This window comes from Papaver somniferum, chromosome 8, assembly GCF_003573695.1.
Source record: "Papaver somniferum cultivar HN1 chromosome 8, ASM357369v1, whole genome shotgun sequence".
In the NCBI taxonomy this organism is placed as follows: Eukaryota; Viridiplantae; Streptophyta; class Magnoliopsida; order Ranunculales; family Papaveraceae; genus Papaver; species Papaver somniferum.
In genome coordinates this window covers 63607797-63621348 of record NC_039365.1, presented here as the reverse complement: position 1 = coordinate 63621348, position 13552 = coordinate 63607797, and the positions used below count along the sequence as shown (strand labels likewise).

Genomic DNA, 13552 nt, shown 5'->3' with positions numbered 1-13552 from the left:
GCTGCGAAATTCCAACTGATGTACACGAGTTTGCACTCAAGCATACTAAAATTCATATAAGTGACAGAGCTCTACTCAGATAGTTTGTGTACATCATAACCGGAGTCAACCAATCAAATGGAAATATTAAGAAGATGGATGTAGATAAAAACATAGATGGTTTTGATGTTGACTAAGGTGAACCTATTCTAATGGACTGAGATACCGGTCTGACTAATATCAACATAGCTGGCATATACAAGGGAACCAGCGGGTCATAATCCTAACTCTAGGTCAACATAACTGGTATATACAAGGGCTCCAATGATCGAATTTATTGAATTTATTTCGGTTGGTCTGATGGTATGGTCTCATTTTTTTTTTCGTATCTCAATCACTCTATTTTACCCAATCACTTATAAGAAAATAAAAACAGATGGTGAAAAGGATTCAACGAGATATGGCGAAACTACCATGTTTTAAAAAAAAAAATTCTAACACCTGAGCTCTGTGCTTTTATGAATAGACTCTTTAGATGTTTCCATCTAATCAGATTGGTTCCTCAACTCCTATAACCAAGATGCTTCCATCCACTTAGATTGGTTAGTGTCATCCTTAATAAACATAAATTTCTAGGCTCTGGAGTTTGTTTATTGCAACTAAAAAGTTTTCCCATATCCCCAAACTTAAATCTAACATTGTCCTCAATGTTTTAAAGATAAAATTAAAAGCATACGAACAAGGAGAAACCGTTACCATTTGAAGCAAAAGAGTTAAGGAAAGATATTACCATATTGTATGAGATTGGGTTACCTCCCAAGAAGTGCTAAGTTTAACGTCTTCAGCCAGACCAAGAAAGGATCAGTCCACCTTATAGAATAATAAAGTAATAGCTGGAATAACTGCGGATCACCAAAACCAAATAGAGCTATCACAAGTAAACGGAATCTGCAACATGCCAAGAAAATTAACAAATAAAGCACAACCTTGTCTAGTTTCCTGTTTAAGACAACTACATCTAGCTGTGGTTCAGGTTCAGGTTCTATAACAGGGTCTAGATAAAATATTTCCATGGGTTGCATTTCCTCATAAGTTAGATCTGAATGTTCGGGTTCTAGAGTCTGGAAAAACTCAAATAAAAACTTAGAAGCACATAATAATAACCTGAATAACTGGGGATCCTCTAAGTCAATCAGATTTGACTCACACATATGACCACAATGAGAGTAGTGGTGTTCCCTAAACAAATGTGTCGACCCTAATCTCCTAAAGTAATTAGGTTTAGTCTCAAAACTCAATAACTGACACATTTCAAATTCAAGCGTTCCCACAATTGGAATAAAAGTTTTTGGTCGGAAAACAAAATCAATCTGGCCATCATAGCCTGGGTAAACCACATCAACTAAAGGATGGGTTTCTAACAACTGAACTTCTTCCTGGACATTATTAGGTTCCGGAGAGCTAGTATGACGGTAATTTGGCACAATGGTTAAGGCACATATATCAAGTCCCAAGTGAGGGACATTTATAAGAGTTAAAGCACACAGAAAATGATAATCACCCCCAAACTTAGAGTTTTCAGTGTCTCTAGAAAGACTAGTCACAACTTCCCTAATTTCTAGGTCATCAGATTCATGGAAATGGTCAATTGATTCTTCTAAGTCAGGTTCATCCTCACTCATCTCTACGAGTTCACTTTCTTTGTCTAAGACTATTGTTTCTAAATCGCTAGACTCAAAATAAACTCGTTCCTATAAACCTTCGTTGGTTTCGTGAAAAAGAAAAACTACATCGTCTAAAACAGGGATATTTCTAGTCAAATCCTCGTCCTTTTGAATAGGTGAATAATTATTAAAATTATTTGGATTTGTATTAGAAATAATATTATCATTATAAAGCTCAACCGGAGTAACAAATTCCTGATCACTATGCCTACATATTTCGGATTCTTCATCAATATTATGCTCATCATAATCATCACTATATGAAAATGATCGAACCTCATCTAAACAAGTAGTGTTACCAATTATAACCTCGTCATCTTGATTATGTGAATAAAAACTATCCCTATTTTGAAGGGTGGTATTGGGAACACTATATTGGAATTTAAGACTATCTTGAGCAAATTTTTCCACAATCCTATTTGTACTCTCAGTAAATTGCTTGAGGGACTCTTCTAGAGACATCTTAATTTACTGCTCTACGGACTCTTCTGGAAGCGGAATATTATAAGTCTCCTTCATAAATAAGTGAAACTTCTGTGTTGAGTCATTGAAACTCTTGAGAGACTCTTCTAGAGAAATAGGAGGATCGTTTTGCTCGTATAACCCGGGGGTGTGCGAATATTAATTTGGCTCACCATGGTATGAGAAACTTTCAATAGGTTGATGTTCCCAATCACTATTCACACTATGGTCAAAGTAGTAATGTCCATTTTGTTAAGTCGGATATTCGTTGTATTGGCTATTATAATACCATTTCGACGTTCTTAACATAGAATAAAACCCACTGACGGGGGATTTGTGGGTGGATAGAGTCTTACCTTCTGTACCAGACGGGTGATGAACCGTTGAAGTCGACGCAGGCCACCAACTTCAATATCAGTGTACGAATCTGAGGGGCCGAGACAGTATCGTAACTGTCTTCCTTCCCTGCAAAAGTTTTGCTTAAATAAACCCTTCCTTAGAGTTTTAAAAATAATAATGTCCAATGTTCCAAAAATAAAGTTCAAAAGGTCCAAAAATAAAAAAATTACAAAAATTAATTCTCTATTTACAGTTTCTAAAAATAAAATAAAATATCTATATACAAAAAATCTTCTTCTTCACTCCTTTTGGATTCCTCTTTTCTTTCCTTCTTTGGTTTCGCTTTTGTTTTCAGCACTTTCTCTCTTTTTCTTTAGCTCAGCTCCAAATCTGAAAACAAACAAGAAATACCAAAAGGCGTAAAAAAGAACAAAAATAATAAAAATAAAACCTAAAAACAAATCTATAAACAAGCCCGCGTCGGCGGCGCAAAAAATTGTTGATATTTTATATAGTGGTAAGAAGGTTGTCGTTCACTCGGACTTGATGAGATTGATTTTAAGAATTAATAAACTAAAATAAAAGAAAATTATATACAAAATATTGTCACAAGATGAAGAGAGTTACTGGGACTAGGATTTCGTCGAATTCATAACATAGGGTTCGATTTATTTATTCTCAACAATTAAAGCTCAATAAATAAAATTAACATGGACTCTGATTTTGCCAAGGTAAATTCTCAAAAGATTAGTTGTAAATCCTAAGCATGGTGTATCAAAACATTTAAGCTAAGCATACTTCATCAAATTAAATGACAACCAATTAATTCAAATCATATTTCAATTAAAATTAATGCAAAAGTCTTAAAAAAATTGAATAATTTTACCCATGTATGATACTCGTCTTCCTCCGTCGTCTCAGTGTTGGGAATTAGCTCATCACGTCGAAAACACACTTAAAATATTTATTCATGGCTCAAAAAGTGGTTTACAAATGATGAAAATGTGAGAAAATTACTAAAGCTGTGATTTTCTTTTCTCTCCAAAACTCCCCCCAAATGTGCTCTCTAGCTCTCTATTTATACACACAAATACACATCACTCAAATATATTCTTCCATAACTCCAAAATCTTCTTCTTTTTAATTAAAAATATCTTCAGGAATTTTTCCTTCTCTTTATTCTATATATGCCTTTACTAAACCCATATCTTCTTTAATTCGCAGAATAAAATCCAAGATAAAATTTTCTAAGGATATCATTCTTGTTTAATACAAGATAACTTCCTTTTTCTTCAAAACTTCATTTTTGTAAGGCAAGAAGATATTCTTATCTTAAAGATAATAAATCCTTTACCGTTGAAACCAAATTTCCCGCCAATTTTTCTTTTCTAATCAAGGAAGAATATGGAGCCCCCTTAACCAGTAATGGGGTGTGATAGACACATTTTTGTGTCCGATTTGTCTCGATTCTATATATTGTTAGGGCTCATTTTTGTACTTATTATTGTGTTTTACTTATTTGTAGGTATTTTTGGCCAATAAACATTTTTGGGAAAAATTGGTTCGAAAAGTTGTCGGAAAGCACCCGGAGGACACTTGCTATTCGGACCCCCGGTTTAGATAAGGGGCACCCCCAGGACACCCCTTAAGGCAACTGCTAAAGGCACCCCTACTCTGGATAGGGGGCTCCCTTCTTCTTCACGGTTTGAAATTCCAGTAACAACGTACTTCATTGTATTGGGTTCTGGCAATGGTATCTCGGGTTTCTTTGTGGATTTGGGTACATATGGGCCTAGTTGGATGAAACAGGGAAGGTGGTTGGAAGACGAGAAAAAAAAAGATATCAAATCTCCGTAGTTTTGGAAGTTATCAAAAACAATATGGAAGAAAAATATCTACAGAAACATGGAAGTAAACCCGATCCTGTTTGATTCTACATGGAAGTTACGTGGGATTAAAAGGGAAGATATGTATCCCATAAGATTTTATTACGTCACAGAGACAATTTGGGAGGTTTAAAACAATCCAGAAACGTGTAAGGTGAAGCAGCAAAGGAAGGAAAGACCGTGTCTTGTGGAGAAAGAAAAAGGGAAGATTTATCGGGATTTAATAACCCTTTGTGTATATAAATACTATAGGAGAGTATCAAAGGGGTATCGGGAGTTTGGGGGTAGGTTTAGAGGCAGAGAATCACGCTACAGGTGGAGTTGCAGCAGCAACAGAGAATAGGAAGAAGAAGAGTTGCAGACGGCATATAGAAAGTGTCGTTCTCAAGAACCCTAAGTTGAAGGACATAAAGCTGTGAAGGACAGTCGTATTTTAGGGTCTTAAATTTCTGATCCTGTAACAGTTGATTAGTAACGTATATCTTCAGTATTGCAACACCAACTGTAACGGTGATTTCTGTAACATCTATACACCGTTGCAGATTTGTTGTTTTATATATTCTCTTCAATAAAAACACCTTTTGAGCCATGATTTATTATTTTGAACCTGTTTTTGATATGAGGAGCTAAACCCCATTGCTGAGGCGATAGAGGAAGATATTTTTCCAACAAAAAGTGGTACAATCTATTTTATTTAATTAATTGCAATTATTATTATGATTATTTGCCTTGAACTATTATTGAATATGATTTTTATTTGAGTGATTGTGATCTATTTTGATGGAGTATGCTTAGTTTATAGACTCTTGATGCTTCATGCTTGGTATTTACAATTATTGCTTTTGAAAATCTATTTGTTGCAATAGTAAGAATCAAATTGAACAAGAAAATTGCATGAATACAAAGATTGGATTAAATCACCTTAAACTTGGAAAATAGTGGAATCTTAGCCTCAGTGTTCTTTTAATATTGATACCAACTTTGTCAGTGATTGTTATAATTATTAGTGAGTTTCTATTTAGTTTTGAATTTAAGTCTAAAGTTATCCTTCACAAGTTCGAGAATCGAATCACTTTTTACCACTATCTACAAATTACATCAATTTTTGGCGCCGCCGAAGCGGACTTGTTTTTAGGGTTTTAGATTTATATTTTTTATTTTATTTTTAATTATTTTTATTTATTTATTTATTTATTTATTTATTTTTTTATTTATTTTTTGTCCTTTTTTATGTTTTTGGGTATTTATCTTGTGTCTACAGGTTCTGGATCATAAAGAAAACTGAGCCAAAGAGTTTGGTGATTTCATAGAGACTTGGAGCTAAAGATTAAAGCAAAAAGAACAGAAAAGAAGACAATTTTATTTTAGGGTTTGTTTATTTTCTTTCTTTTTTAAAAAAAAAAGTATTAAGGTTTATTATTTTTGTAACTTTTCTTTACTTTTTTTTTGGACTTTTGGACTTTGGGACATTATTTTTTATTACTCTACGGAAGGGTACTTTAAATATAAACTGTTTGCAGAGAAGGAGGACAATTACGATATTGTCTCTGCACCTTGGGTTCGTACACTAGACATCGGAGTCAGTAGCCCGAGTCGACTACAACCGATTCATCCCCCGTCTGGAACGGGAGGTAAGATTCTAAACACTCGCGAATCCCTTGTCAACGAGTTAATGGACTCCTTCGTATGCATATATGTTGAGGACTGAATACGGACATTTATCTTTCTAGTAAAGGGCAAGGCCTGGCCATACAAGATAAGGGTTCGGATTTCATCATCGTTCTATTCTTTCCCGTTTTAGGAACACATAACCTACGCGAACCTAAGCCTAAAATTTTGACTAGAACGAGACCGATAGGGTAACGAGCTTAACAGGAAAGTCATTCAAAAAATATTGGTTACTCTTTTAAGCATACTTCGAAGTTCTTGACGGTTTCTGTAAGTTGAATGCGTGACTGCGCCACCTTGTAATACTGGTGAGGCCTTGGGTATCAAAGCTCCACCAAGCTTCCCTCGCCTCTATTCAACTTACGTTAACTCGGATTGATTTCAGAGGGGTTTGCTTAAATTGTAACGAATTCCCGTTCGAAGGATTAGAAGCTGGTCTAGAAACAATCTAAGTGGAGCCATCATGCTTTTTGTTTGCTAGAAATCAATAGGTTTGATTTGGTTGAGTCGTCCTTGATCTTTGTTTGCTTAGCCTTCCAATTTAGAAAATTTTACTATATGCCTGAACGTAAAAGAGACGCACTAGGTAGATTTGTTAAATGCAAACCTAGTAGTTCGAAGCGTCTCGATTACCTTAATCTAGAAAGTACGACTTTTGAAGAGTCTGTTTTTGAACGTCCTTTGACTGAGGAGAGAATCCATGTTGCTCCGATAGCGCCAAAAATGGCAACTTTGAAAGCTTTGTTGAATCCAGCTAGGACTACTCGTCCTTCGTGTATTAAGTTAGCTGAAACGGAGGCACCCTATGAACTGAAACCTGGGACCTTACAGATGCTCCCAATATTTTTAGGGAAAGAAAATGAAAACCCTTATTACCATGTTAGGGATTTTGAGGAAATTTGTAGTACTCTAAGGATAAGAGGCTTAGATGATGATGCTTTGAACTTAGGTTATTCCCATTTTCCCTGAAAGATAAGGCCAAGTCTTGGTTGTATAGTTTGGACTCCGAGTCAATTGAGACATATGAACAACTTACATCTTCCTTTTTCAATAAGTTTTTCCCTAGCCACAAACCATCGTATATTAGGACGCAAATATGCACATTTTCACAACAAGAGGGAGAATCTTTATATAGGCATTTGGAAAGGTTCAATGATTTATTATCCCAGTGTCCTCATCATGGTTTAGAAAAGGTTAGGCTAGTTCAGATCCTTTATGAGGGTTTAGATTATTCCAAGACGACCATGGTTGAGTCTCTATGCACTGGTGGATTTGAAAACCAAACTGTTGATGCGGCGATAGAATTATTGAATGAATCGCCGAAAAAACCCAGCAATGGGAAAATAGTAGGGCACCCCAGAAAAAAATTCTTTTAAGTATAGGAAACGTTAATAGGTTAGAAGGAGGCTATGAATCAGATGCCAAAATTGCTGCTATAGCAAAAAGGTTAGAAGCCTTCGAAGTGGGCCGGACTAGTGGTAGAGTGGAGCCTTTTTGGGAAGGCCAGAATATTGAAGAGCAGGATCTTTATAATAACACTAGATTTGATAACCGTCAAAAGATTGACCCATATTCGGAAACCTATAATCCTGGTTGGAGAAACCATCCGAACCTTTCGTGGTCTAAGGGCCAAAGTCAAGGTCATTTTAGTAATTCTAATACTCCCCCAGGTTTTGGCTATACTAAGAATCCTTCAAGACTAGCTCAGTTTCAGAATCATTCAGATAAGAAAATCCTAAGTTTGGAGGAATCTCTCGCCTTGTTAACTCAGCAAACTGCAAAATTTCAGTTATCCGTAGAACAGAGCCTACAAGCTAGTAACAGGATAGGACAAGAAAATAGTCAGGCTATTTCTGAGTTAAAAACCCAGGTTTGTCTGATAAGTGATTCTTTGAGAGAAAAAGGTAAGTTTCCTAGTCAAACACAACCCAACCCTAGAAGAGTTCATGAATTAGGTGCAAAAACATCAAATCAATTGAATGCTGTTAGAACCCTTAGAAGTGGTAGAGTTGTAGACAATAAGGTAACCATGCCCGATAGTGAACATACTGTAGTTCACCCCTCAGGATCTCACCTATCAGGACCAGTAGCTGAAGAGACTGATAAAGTTTCTGATGATGTGAATTCGGTTCCTGAAAGGTCTGATTTTATGCCTAGAGCCCCATTTCCTCAGCTATTAGTACCAACAAAGAAGGAATCGAACTTTAATGACATAGTGGAGGTTTTTAAGAAAGTTACCATAAACCTTCCCTTATTAGATGCAATTAGGAAAATTCCTGCTTATGCCAAGTTCCTTAAGGATATGTGTACGCGAAAGCGAAAACTTAGCGTCCATAAGAAAGCCTTTTTAGCTAGTCACGTAAGTTCAATCATTCAGAACACCACAACTCCAAAGTACAAAGACCCAGGTTCTCCTACCATTGCTTGCACAATAGGTAACTTCCGGGTAGAAAAATCTTTACTTGAGTTAGGAGCCAGTGTGAACTTACTGCCATTCCATGTATACTTACAGCTAGGACTTGGTGAAATGAAACCTACTCATATTTAAAATCCCTCGAGGTGTTATCGAGGATGTTCTTATTGAGGTCGACAAGTTTATTTATCCAGTGGATTTCGTGGTCCTAGATACCCAACCTATCCCTGACCCAGAGAACCATATACCTGTGATTTTAGGTCGCCCATTTTTAGCTACGTCTAATGCGATCATTAACTGTCGAAATGGTGTGATGATTTTATCTTTTGGTAATATGACTATGGAGATGAACATTTTTAATGTCAGTAAGCAACCTCATGAGCTAGATGACACATGTGCTGAAGAGGTGAACACGATAGAAGCCTTAGTTCAGGAGTCATTACCAAAAATTTTGTCTGAAGACCCATTAGAAAGTTGTTTATCCCATTTTGGTTTAGATTTTGACGACGATAGCACTATTGAACAGGTGAATGCTCTATTAGATTCTACCCCTGTGTTAGACACTGATAGATGGAAAGCTAGGTTCGAACCGTTGCCAGTTTCTAAGACTACCCTAATTCCTTCTTTAGAAGAGCCCCCAAAGTTGGACCTTAAACCACTACCCGATACTCTAAAGTATGTGTTTTTAGGCCCATCTGAGATTTTACCTGTGATTGTAGCTTCCGATTTGGATAGTGATCAGGAAAGTAGGCTAGTAAATGTACTTCAAGACAATAAGGAAGCTTTAGGATGGACTATAGCAGACATTAAGGGTATAAGTCCTACTATGTGTATGCATCAGATTCATTTAGAGGAAGACTCCAAACCTTCTAGGGAGATTCAACGTCGACTGAACCCTAACATGAAAGAGGTAGTTCGAAAAGAGGTGCTTAAGTTGTTAGATACGGGTATTATTTACCCAATTTCAGACAGTAAGTGGGTCAGCCCTGTTCAGGTTGTCCCCAAGAAATCAGGTATCACTGTAGTCCAGAATGATAATAATGAATTAATCCCAACCCGAGTGACCACGGGATGGCGTGTGTGTATTGACTATAGAAAATTGAACAAGGTCACAAGGAAGGATCACTTCCCCTTCCTTTTATCGACCAAATGCTAGAGCGATTAGCTGGACATAGTCACCATTGCTTCTTAGATGGCTACTCCGGTTATAATCAGATCGTTATTGCCCCAGAAAACCAAGATAAAACCACTTTATTTGTCCCTTTGGTACCTTTGCGTATAGACGCATGCCTTTCGGGCTATGTAATGCCCCTGCAACTTTTCAGCGTTGTATGATGAGCATATTTTCTTATATGGTAGAACGGTTCTTAGAGGTCTTTATGGATGATTTTTCAGTGTTTGGTTCATCTTTCGATGAGTGCTTGCATCATTTGACATTAGTGTTGACTAGGTGTAAGGAAAAAAAATTTAGTGCTTAATTGGGAAAAATTCCATTTCATGGTTAAATCAGGAATTGTGTTAGGGCACATCGTCTCTTCAAAGGGTATAGAGGTAGAAAAAGCCAAAGTTGACCTTATTAAGACTTGATTTCTAGACCTCTTTGCAATTTGCTTGCTAAAGATGTTAAGTTTGTCTTTGATGATGCTTGTTTAGAGGCTTTTGAGAAGCTTAAGACTTTACTCACTACTGCCCCGATAGTCCAGGAACCTAACTGGAACCTACCCTTTGAGATTATGTGTGATTCTTCAGATTATGCTATAGGCGTCGTTTTAGGACAACGAGAAAACAAATTACTTCATGTGATTTATTATGCTAGCAAAACTCTGAATGATGCCCAAATGAACTACACAACTACCGAGAAGGAACTTTTAGCCATCGTGTTTGCCTTGGATAAGTTTAGGTCCTACCTATTAGGTTCTAAGATCATAATCTATACAGATCATGCTACTTTGAAATACCTTTTCTCTAAGAAGGATACCAAACCTAGATTGATTAGATGGATCCTATTGTTACAGGAATTTTCCCCAGACATTAGAGACAAAAAGGGTGCAGAAAATGTAGTAGCAGACCACTTGTCTAGGCTAGTTGTTAGTTCCCCTAGTGATTCCCTTCCTATAAGGGATAGCTTTCTTGATGAACAATTGTTCTATGTTTCCCAATCACCTTGGTATGCAAATATAGTGAATTATCTTGTTACTGGTCGAACCCCTCAACATTGGGGTAAACAAGATCATTCTAGGTTTTTAGCCGAGGTTAAGCATTTCTTTTGGGATGATCCTTATCTGTTTAAGTATTGTCCGGACCAGATTATTAGGAGATGTGTATCTGAGAGTGACCAGTCTAGTATTATCTCCTTTTGTCATGAACATGCATGTGGGGGTCATTTTAGTGCTAAGAAGACTGCTGCTAAGATTTTGCAGTATGGATTTTACTGGCCTTCGTTGTTTAAAGATTCCCATAGTCATTGTGTTTCTTGTGAGCGTTGCCAGAAGTTAGGAACCATTTCCCGTAGAAATATGATGCCTTTGAACCCTATTTTAGTGATTGAGGTCTTTGATGTGTGGGGCATTGATTTTATGGGTCCATTTCCTATTTCGTTTGGTTATGTTTACATACTTGTTACTGTAGACTATGTGTCTAAGTGGGTTGAGACGGTTCTGTGTAAAACGAATGACCACGGGGTCGTAGTCCATTTTTTAAAAGAGAATATACTTACACGTTTTGGTACGTCGCGAGCTATAATTAGTGATGGAGGTTCACACTTTTGTAATAGACCGTTTGCTCTTTTAATGAAACAATACGGTATTACCCATAAAGTAGCAACCCCATATCACCCTCAGACTAGTGGTCAGGTAGAGGTTTCCAATAGGGAAATTAAACGTATTCTAGAGAAAACGGTTAATCCAAATAGGAAATACGGGTCGTCGAGGCTTACTGATGCCTTATGGGCTTACCGTACTGCGTTTAAGACACCCATTGGAATGTCACCTTATCGTTTAGTGTTTGGCAAGGAATGTCACATGCCTGTTGAGTTAGAGCATCGAGCCTATTGGGATATTAAGAACTTAAACTTTTCACTTCAAGGCAGGAGCTCAAAGAAAGCTCTAGCTCAATGAGTTGGACGAGATTCGTAGAGATGCATACGATAGTGCTAAGGAGTATAAGAACAAAATGAAACTTGTGCATGATAGGAATATTTTACTAAAGTCATTTTCTCCAGGTCAAAAAGTTCTTCTGTATGACACTCGTTTGCATCTATTCCACGGGAAGTTGCGCTCTCGGTGGACCGGTCATTTTGTGGTCCGTACTGTTTTTCCTCATGGCGCTGTTGAGATTGAGACACCAGATGGTAGTAGTTCTTCGAAGGTTAACGGTCAGCGATTGAATCCATTTTTAGAGCCTTTTCCTACAGGTGATGTTGAGGAGGTCCCTCTGGAGGACCCTGTTTACCTTGATTGACCATTGATTATAATTTTTCGTGGGTTGTAGTAATGAGGTTCAAACTCTCGGACTTGTGAAGGATAATTTTTTAAACTTAATAAAAAAGATAAATATATACAATAAAAATATTAACACTGGTGCGAGAAACTGGGACTAAAGATTCGACCATTTTTCATTTTCAAGTGGTTCAGAATTTAATTCTAGGCAATTATAGTTCAAAACAAAACAAATATTAACTCTATTCTTTGCCAAAGTAGATTCTATAAAATATTACTTGTATTTTATGAGCATGGCGCATCAAGAATCCCTAAGACTAAGCATGCTCCATCAAATAAAATCACAAATAATTAATTAAAATCTTAATTCAATTAAAATTGGTGTAAAAAGTAAATAAAGAATTAATTTAAATTACCACATGGATGAAACACGGCCTCCTCCGTCGTCCCAGTGCTTGGGGTTTAACTCGTCATATTAATCATGTTCTCAAAATACATAACTGATGCTCAAAATTTGATTAAAAGAGTGAAAAAGTATAAAACAATGAATCTACGACCCACAAAAGGCGTCCAGAAATCAACGATAGAAGTTTACTGCTGTAAAACAACGATACTTAGCTGTTGTTGACACTGTTGAAGAACGACGGTCCTGGGGCGTCTGTTCTTCGTCTTCTCCTTCTTCTTCAACAGCAGCAGGAAACTTTCCTGCAGTTCTTCTCTTCGCCTCTGCAACCTCCATGTGGTCTCCCAATCGACCCCAAACTCTCGACACCCTTTCTCTGACCTCCAAGGACTATATTTAAACCCGAAGCATGCATCGAATCTCCTCCATAACTCCACAAATCCTCGGCAGTGAAAGAAAATATTTTCGGATATTTTCTTTCATGTTTTAGCTTTTCACGCGTTTTCTCTGGTCCAGCACGCTCCAATTCGATTACACATGCTCCAACAGGTTGCTCGATGCATGAAACACGAGCAGAACAACACAAAATCTTCCAGAAGTCGTAGAGAAACTCTTCTGCATGTGTTTTACCTGTTTTGAGACCGTGAATTGGATAGCCAATTCTAGCCAAATTTGAGCTAAGAGAACACTCACAACATCTTTTCCATGTTAAATCACAACTTCTCACCAATTTTCAGCGATTGAATCGCACTAGAATACCTTCATTTTGCTGATTGAAAATCTGTCAGGAGTGAAAATGGTTTTCCCGCCAAAACACGAATTTGAATGTTGAAGATGATATGCTCCCTATCCTGAACTAGGGTGCGAATAGCAGATGCCTTGGGGGTGACCTGTGGGTGCCCCTTAGTAATTAGGTTACCCCTTATCCAAAAGCGAGATTCCGAATAACACTTGTCCTCCGGGTGCCAAAATCAACTTTTCGAGCCGAATTTTCCAAAAATGTTTATTTCCTAAAAATACATAAAAACGCAATATTAGTACAAAATAGAGTTCCAACAATACAGACATTGAGGACAAAGTAGGCACAAAAATGTGTCTATCAAATACCCCCAAACCTATTATTTGCTAGTCCTCGAGCAAATCTAATCTAAAAAATAAAATGACTACACTTAGCACGTGCAGTAAGCCGTTAAACCACTAGGTGGCCCTAGTGGCGGAGTGTTGTCTCCGGAGGGTTTACC

At 37.1% G+C, this 13552-nt stretch overlaps 1 pseudogene; it reads right to left on the bottom strand.

Annotated features, from left to right (window-relative positions):
- Positions 1 to 7144: 7144 nt before the first annotated feature.
- LOC113307124 lies at positions 7145 to 7244 on the bottom strand (annotated as a pseudogene).
- Between the last annotated feature and the right edge of the window lie 6308 nt (positions 7245 to 13552).